The 8396-nt window shown below is 48.3% G+C and overlaps 1 non-coding gene across 1 annotated transcript; it reads left to right on the top strand.

Annotated features, from left to right (window-relative positions):
- The first annotated feature begins 324 nt into the window (after window positions 1-324).
- Window positions 325-431, top strand: LOC132674311 (U6 spliceosomal RNA). The gene has a single exon (XR_009608486.1). It is a non-coding gene; the product is annotated as a U6 spliceosomal RNA (small nuclear RNA).
- The last annotated feature ends 7965 nt before the right edge of the window (window positions 432-8396 follow it).

The raw sequence follows: 8396 nt of genomic DNA, 5'->3' as shown, positions 1-8396 counted from the left end.
AATAATCCACACCCCCCCCTGCCCCCCCCCCCCCCGGCCAAGTCCATGTCCTGGTCTCCGGAACCTGTGAATATTGACTTATATGGCAAAAGGGACTTTGTAGATGTGATTAATTAAAATTCTTGAGATGGTGAGATCATCTTGGATTGTCCAGGTGAGCCCAGTATAATCACAAGGGTTCTTATGAGAGGGGAAAAGGAGGGTCAGAGTCAGAGGACAAGGTGCTGTGATGACAGAGGAGAGATTGGAATGATGTTCTTTGAAGATAGAGGAAGAGGAGGCCACAAGCCAAGGACTACAGCTGGCCACTAGAAACTGAAAAAGGTGCTCGCTTCGGCAGCACATATACTAAAATTGGAACGATACAGAGAAGATTAGCATGGCCCCTGAGCAAGGATGACACGCAAATTCGTGAAGCGTTCCATATTTAAAAAAAAAAAAAAAAAGAAACTGAAAAAGGCCAGGAAATGGATTTCCCCCTGAGCCTTCAGAGGGAACTAGCCTTGCCAAGATCTTGATTTTAGTCAGGGAAACTGGATTTGGACTTCTTTCTTCCAGAACAGTAAGGGAATATATTTGTGTTGTGTTAAGCCACTGAGTCTGTGGTCATTTGTTATAGCAGCTATAGGAAACTAATACACTTGCCATAGCCATGTAGTTAGGAAACTGTAGAGGTGGGATTCAAAACCACAGCCTCAGGTGCTTGACCCGGTTGTCCTCATCAGTCCTGTTGATCTCTCTCAAACAACAGTTCTTGCGTCCATCCCTCCTCTTGCAGTCCTTGTCCAGACTTCAACCACCCTGTCCCTGAACTTATAATAAAAGGGACTGGGGATAGGGGGCCAAAGGGTAATGAAAACAAGAGTCCCCATTTATTCCTACTATGTGGCAGGCACTTTATAAATATTAGTATTTCATTCTTCCAACCTCCTTGGAAGTCAGGTACTACTATTTTCCATAGTTCATAGTTGAGGAACCTGAGATGAAGAGAGATTGATTAAGTTGCCCAAGATCACACAGCTATTAGGGGGCCGAGCTGGAGTTTAAGCCTAATCTGTCTGATGCTGATGCTTTTGCATATTCTCTCTACCACACTTGCTTCTCCAAAATCTTGATCACAGAGCAGCAGCAGCGGGAGAGGAAAATGTTGGTAAGAACTGAAGAGAATTGGAGACTGAAGCTTCCCTTTCCAGAAACCTCTGTCTCAGGTGTACAGGCTTTGGATCCAAGGTCAGAAGACCCCAGGGGTGTCCTCTACACCCCTGGTGATCGAACTCCTCTGGCCATGCTGGAGCCTTTTGTCCGTTTCCTTCCCTTCTGCCTTCTTTTCGCACCTCTGTTCTTGGGCTGCCCTTGACATCTGCCAAAGTGGCATTTGAGTTATCCCCACCCCCTTCATGCACACACTTGTTTCCCTTTTGCCATTCTCACTGTGGCCACCTACAGAGGGGGTCCAAAAACATGGGAGGGAAGGGGGCAGAGAGTGAACCCTGCCTTCCAAGGTGGGCTAACCAGGCTTCTCGGCCCATCCTGGGTAATGGACAATCTAGAGATGATGGCCAGGCCTTGGTCCTGTCCATCCAGTGACTGAAGATGACTCTGGCAACTGGGGCTGACCGGAGACATATTGCTGATTCTGAGCCGAGTGTGTGACTTTACAAAGCAGGTTATCAGCAACATTGGGCTAAAAATACCATGTTTATTTTTGAAATAAGTTGTTTTGGCAGTTATAAATACTCTATGAAGCCAGCTTAGAGTGTAGTCTAGCGGCTCTCAGGAGAACTGAATCATATTTCAGAGGCACATGCGGAATCCAACATGCAAATTCCAGCCAGTTCTTCACTATCCTGAGTAATGGAGGAGAGATTGGGTGTGGATAGAGCCAGTGGAGAATCAATTTAGTGCAGGCTTGCAGCCTAGGCTTCCAAACTGAGAATCTTACTTTGGAGTAGGTTACTGCTGGAAGAAATGTTCAGGGACATTTTCTTTCCCTGCTTGGGTACCCCTTTGCCCTTGGGTAACAGAGAACTGAAGTGGTATATCCTAACTCCCTCTTTCCTCCCTTCTTCCTCCCTTCCTTCCTTCCTTCCTTCCTTCCTCCCTCTACCTCTCCTCTCTCCCTCTCTTCCTCTTGCCCCTTCCCCTCTCTCCCTCCCTTCTTTCTTTCTTCATCCATCCACCTTTCAAACAATTATTGAGCACCAACTTTGTGCCTGACACATTGCTGGGTGCTGGGGATATGATAAATAAAACCAACTTGATCTACGTGCCCCTCCTCCCCAATATGAAGTTTAGGAACCACTGTGATTGGTAATTAGCAAAAGGAAAAGGGAATCAATAATTTAAAAATGTGCCCCACCTTCTGAGTGATATGTAGGAGAGAGGGGGAGAGGCTGGGGTGGCATCTTAGTGCAGACAGGAAAGCTTCTCTGGGTGGTTGGGAGGGGGCATTTTAGCTGAGTCTGGAAGGATGAGGAGCCCCTGGGAGGGGAGAGATGGGGGATGTTCCAAGACAAGGAACCAATGCACACAGAAAGGCCTGAGAAAATGACTGATTTGAGGAACTGGCTTGCTACATTTTTATTTATGGAATTTCTATAAAGAACTGCTTGCCTGGCACTCTCAAGAGCTTGGCAGAGACTCTCACTCTCCTCCTTTTTCCTCCTCTTCCTTCTCTTCTCCCTGTTGGGGGGACGTTCTCTTCTGCCCAAAAAACCTACTTCCACTGTCACCCCCACCCCCCACCGTCACCTTATTGTCTTCAGCTCAGAGCCCATCAGTACCTTTGCTGCCACATCCTCCACCTGCCTAGCCTTAGAGGCACCTGGATGTGCTGATGAGAAAAAGGCTCCTGCTTCCCATCACCCACCTTCACCAGGACTCTCTTTACCACCAGCCTGGTGGCTTCACCATCAGCACCATGCTCACTGTCATAGCTCCAGTGATGTTCAGTCACCAGGCCCCCTGCCAACATTCCTGGCCATCCCCCCATCTCTCTTGTATCTCTCCTGTCTATCGTCATCCTCTTCCTCCCTTTATCTGCCCCAGGTAGACGTTTTCTTCTCTCTCCTCCCACCGACACTATGATGGCATCCCTGCTCTGCTTTGTCCCAGGGGGCGCTCCAAACAAGGAAGAACCTGACTATCCCCAACATGTTATAGCAGAAGGAACAGAGACCTTGGAGTCAGATGTAGATTAGCTGAACGGACAAGTCCCTACTCTTTGGACCATTATGGTTGGTCCACCATTATTATGAGGATTATGGAAACAATTGATGGGACCATGCCTGGCATCTAATAGGTACTTTGTAAATGGCTATTTCTTCTCCTTCTCTCCACCAGCATGGATATTGTGACTGGCAAGCAAGAAACGAAACAGCACAGGGTCACCTGCACCCACACTCAGCCTGTCCAGCTCTTTAGCACCTCCACTGCTGAGGAAGTGTTTTAGGAACAACTCTAGCACTCCCCCAGTGCCAGTTAACAGCTTTTGGCTAATGGTGCCTAATATAGTTTTTAAATTACACAAGTAGTACTTGAGTATATTATTTTTAAAAATTTTAATGAATGAATGAATGAACGAATGAACAAATTTTTTAAAATTTTAGACAGAGAGAGAGCATAAGTGGGCGAGAGGGGCAGGAGGAGAGAGAGAGAATCTTAAGCAGACTCCATGCTCAATATGGAGCCCGATGCCAGGCTCGATCCCATGACCGTGGGATCGTGACCTGAGCCAAAATCAAGAGTTGGATGCTTAACTGACTGAGCCACACAAGTGCCCTGCCCTAATATGTTTTAATTGAAATTGCCAAATCACCTTTAAACATATTACATCAATTTTCCGTCCTCCTGAGAGTTTATAATTGTACCTGTTTCCCTAAGCTTCCTTAAGTCATTATTGTTCCTGTTTTCCCTAAGTTTCACCACAGTTAAAATGATCAGTGTTTTAGAGGCACCGGGGTGGCTCAGTTGGTTAAGCATCTAACTTTGGCTGAGGTCATGATCTCACCATTCATGGATTTGAGCCCTGCTTTGGGATCTGTGTTGACAGCTCAGAGCCTGGAGCCTGCTGCGGATTCTATGTTTCCCTCTCTCTCTGTTCCTGCCCCCCCCCCCCCCGAAATAAACATAAAAAAAATCAGTGTTTTAAGTTTTCTGTGAGTCAGATGGGGGCAAGATCAAAATTACTGTGCTTGTCAGTGACTCTCAGGATCCATGTGGCTATGCAGTCTGGGGACCCTTCTCCTAAGGGAACCAGATCCCCAGGGTATAGATCCCCACAAGATGGGCAGCATTGCTGCTGGGCTGTGCCTAGATAAAGTGAGTGATTCATTGGGCGGACACCACAAGCAGAGAGGGGATTGGCTATGTTTTCAGGCGGATTCTTCTTTCCAATCCCTGCACTGAGCCATGACTCCCTAAGGGAGGCTTATCCCTGGTTGAAATATGAAGCCATTCGGCTGAAGCTGGTTGTGCCTAGTTGTGACTGCATTGGTCATCTTCACTCCATTAAGGCACCAGCCTCAGCTGGTGAAAAGATGGTGAGTGAAGGCTTGGAAGGATACCTGGGCATTGCCATGGCTGTGTGCCGGCTGTACCTCTGCTTTGTGCATTCTGTGTCTAAGAGGTTTCTGATACCTGCTTGCCTGGTTAAGATATATAGTGGGGGTTGCAGGTGAGGGTAAAGGAGGACTGTGTACAGCAGTGGAAAGAACTCTGGGCTAAAAGTTTTGTCCATTTAGACCCTGTTTTGTCCATCAGAGCGCTGTGACAGGGTTATTCTCTTTATCAGTCGATGCCACGGTTGTCCTATCTGGAAAATGGGGACGTGAGGGCCTGCCATACCCAACCCCTACCCCTTGCGATATTATCATGGTGACATGAAGTCTGTGAAGGCATTTCAAAGTGTCTATGTGCTCTTCCAAAGCCAAGCTTAGCGTGCAAAATCCACAGACTCTGCAAACTAGAGAAATGCCCCCTTTCCTGGTAATTATTCAGTAATTATTCACATAAGAAGGATTTCATTGTTATGTTTCATATATTCATCGCAGTTGATGGCCTTTTAATAGTGGCATTGAGTTTGTGTACAGACAGGTTATTCATTTTAAGATTTCTGGGCCTTAATTGTTATTTGTTTTGCTTGGTTCCAGCGCACTATAAATTAGTGATATCCACAGAGCGTATTTGTCTTGGCACCATGGTGCATTGTCTGCAGTGAGCCCTGTTTGGCCTGGCACTGGCTTGGATTTCCCCATCTGTTTCTGATGTTTACATTGTTAAAGATACGACAGACACACAGGACACGGCCACATGCAGAGAGGGAACTTTTTTCCACTCCAGTGCATCAAACAAGGTCTGAGCCTGTAATAAGCACAGCCCTAAATTACACTCGAGCCTGCTAAAGGCCGGCCCAGCCTTGGTGACGGGGGGATTGATTGCCAGGACCCTGGGGTGTTCACTCCTAAGAATGTGTCCAGCGGGCTCAACAGCTCAGTCTCCAGAAACTCATTTTTGCCTGGTCTTTGAGAAAAAAGAACTGTACTCCTGAGTGGGTTCCTAGAAGCCAAGGATGGGAAACATTGGTGATCAATCCCCAAAGAATCCTAGTGCCGTGTCCCTGGGGGCAAATGTATCTCAGGGGCCGGGGACCCATGAGGCATTGGTGCTTTCTGTCAGCTTTGTGGAATGGCTGGTCCTGACCCCTAAGCCGTTCTACACGGCCACCCCCCATTTGCTAAAGTGGGGGCCCATATCTTTTTGTGAAGGGGTCTTAAATTTTCCTCATGGTGTGAGAACCCATAGGAGGTGAAGAAAGGAGGTGGGTGGTGAAGTAGGCTGGACAGGGGAGGGACATTTGGCTTCTGTTGGGAGCAAAGGCTTTGAGGAGGGAGGGGATGGGCACAATGACCTCCTTAACCTCCCTAAATGAGCGAGAGAGAGCGCATGCATGTATATGTGTGTCCGTGTGTGTGCACAGGCGTGTGTGTGTGTGTGTGTGTGTGTGTGTGTGTGTGTGTAGGGGGTGAGGAGAGAGACAGCAGGTAGGGATTGAATGTAGCAAGGACATTTGGTGGAGGCAGCCAACAGCCTTCTGGTTAGCTGAGGGCCAGGCTTTGACATCTGCTGTCACATCGTTATTTTCATCCTGAGAGTCCCTCCTCTGTACCGACTTCAAGTGTTATTAGGTCAGAACAAAACCTGCTCACTCTTGCTAAACTGACACCCCTTTCACTCCCCTGAAGTGAAGGAGCTGAGAGGTTGGCTGAGCCAGTTCTTCCCCATGGACCCACAAGGGCCTGAGGTCTGGGTTTGCAGAACTCAGAGACGAGAAAGCTTCAGGTCCTCAGCTTCTGTTGGAGTGGAAACCAGTCTACTTTTCCCCTTGCCTTCCAGGTTTATGCTTTTCTAATTTGGCACCTTATTTGGGTCGATGTAGCCCCCTGTGGAGGGCAAGAGGGTGGCAAATTACATAGGATGATTTGATGTTGCTGGCCTGCTCAAATGTCTGCACACTGCCCACAGAAAAATGTTGGCATTCCCTAGTCCGGACCCTCCATCCAGCTGCTCTGTCTCCTAAACAACCCCCACACCTCTTCCCAACACATTCTCCGTACTGCAGTCAAGATGAATTTCCTAGAACACTTGGGGGAGGATAATATATTGAGATGTCCACTGGTGTTCTGTTCTTGCTATATTTCCCCCATCATAATGACTCCTACCCCATGCCTACTTCTGACAAAGGTCATCGGACTCTGCCCAACCAACCCCAGGAGAGTCCGTGTTTCCTGGCCAGGAAGTGGGAGTTGCCTGCAGAGAAGCAAATGCTCTTCTTAGCCGTGTTTTCCAAAGCTTGAACTTCTTGTGGGGATTATGTTAAGAAGGGTATTGGGGTAGAGGTACAGGGGAGAAGAAGGAAGTAGGGGCACCAAGGACCTAAACTACTTACAGCCTGCTACTTTCTGTCCTGCCGTTTCTTCTCCCTGGAAACTCTGACCTCCCCCTCCACCCCCCCTCCCCCCATCATTCTTCAAAGCTCAGCTCAGGGGTGACCCTAGGAACACATCTCTGACCCTTCCTGGGGGTCATCGTAAGCCCTGAGACTTGCTCGTCTTTGATCCGTGGCACCTGGCAAGGTGCTGGGCAGGTTTGCTGAGTGACTGCTGGCTGGGGGCTCTCCAGGGGCTTCTCTCTAAGGTAACCTCTGCGTTGTCCTGGAGGTCCTGTTCATTTGTTCTGTGACATTGGGCAGGATCTCTTCATGTGCCTGTCAGGTTAGGAAGTAGGACTGGGTAATCTCTCAGATCCTTTCCAGGTGCTGATGTCCCCAGGGGAGGATGGCATGGCACTTGATCAGGTAGAGAAGGCCACACTAAACAGTGCCTTTTTAATCCATCATCTTCTCTGCTATAGCTGTGGTTTCTGCAGAGGTGTTATGATCAGGGAAGGGCAGACATGCAGCTATCATCACCCGGGGATCCAGAACCTTCCCTTTTTAATTGGGCCTCATCCAACATTTTTTAATTTCAATGAAGTTCATTACCCTCCATCCAGTTCTGCAAGTCAGAAACCTAAGAGCTGCCCAGTGACACCTTGCTTGTCTTCATCACTGTCCCCATCCAATCCACTCCTTGGTCCTAGATAGTTTCAAACTACCTCCTGAACTGAGGCATTCCCGTCCTTTTCACTTCCACCCCAGCCTGGCCATTGGCACTGCCAGTGTCTGCCCTCCCCCTCTCCTGTTTTCCTCATCTTATACCTGCATTGCCGCAAAGTACCTGATACACCTGCTGTCCACACAGCCACTCTGCCTCCTTCTCTCCCATTTAGACTCCACACTTCAGCCAGAGAGATCTCAAAATTCAAATCTGACCCTGACACTCTCCGTTTCAAAACCCCTTGCTGGCTTCCCATTGTTCTTAGGAAAAAGATAAAATTCTAGAAATGGCTACAAGCTCCTGCCTTTTTTTTTTTTTTAAGAGAGAGAGAGAGAGAGCGAGAGTGAGAGCAAGAGAAAGCTCGAGTGGAGGGGGAGGGGCAGAGGGAGAGAGAGAGAGAATCTCAAGCAGGCTCCACACTGAGTGTGGAGCCCGATGTGGGGCTGGATCTCACGACCCTGGGATCATAACCTGAACCGAAATCAAGAGTCGGATGTTCAACAGAAGGAGCCACCCAGAACTACCCCCCCCCCCCCCCCCCCCCCGCCCCCGCCGACTGCCTCTTTAACCTCTTTTCACACCAGGTCTCTCCTCAGGTTTATTTTTCCGGTCATTCTTGTTCTCTGGTTCTTTCATTTCGTGCTTCGGGATACCCTCTGTCACGGGGCCTTTGTACATGCTTATCGGCTGTTACATTGCAATTTTACATTTATGAGTGTAATTATCTCATTAATATCTGTT

Source organism: Panthera onca, chromosome C1, assembly GCF_046562875.1.
Source record: "Panthera onca isolate mPanOnc1 chromosome C1, mPanOnc1 haplotype 2, whole genome shotgun sequence".
In the NCBI taxonomy this organism is placed as follows: domain Eukaryota; kingdom Metazoa; phylum Chordata; class Mammalia; order Carnivora; family Felidae; genus Panthera; species Panthera onca.
This window is presented reverse-complemented; position numbering and strand designations above follow the sequence as displayed.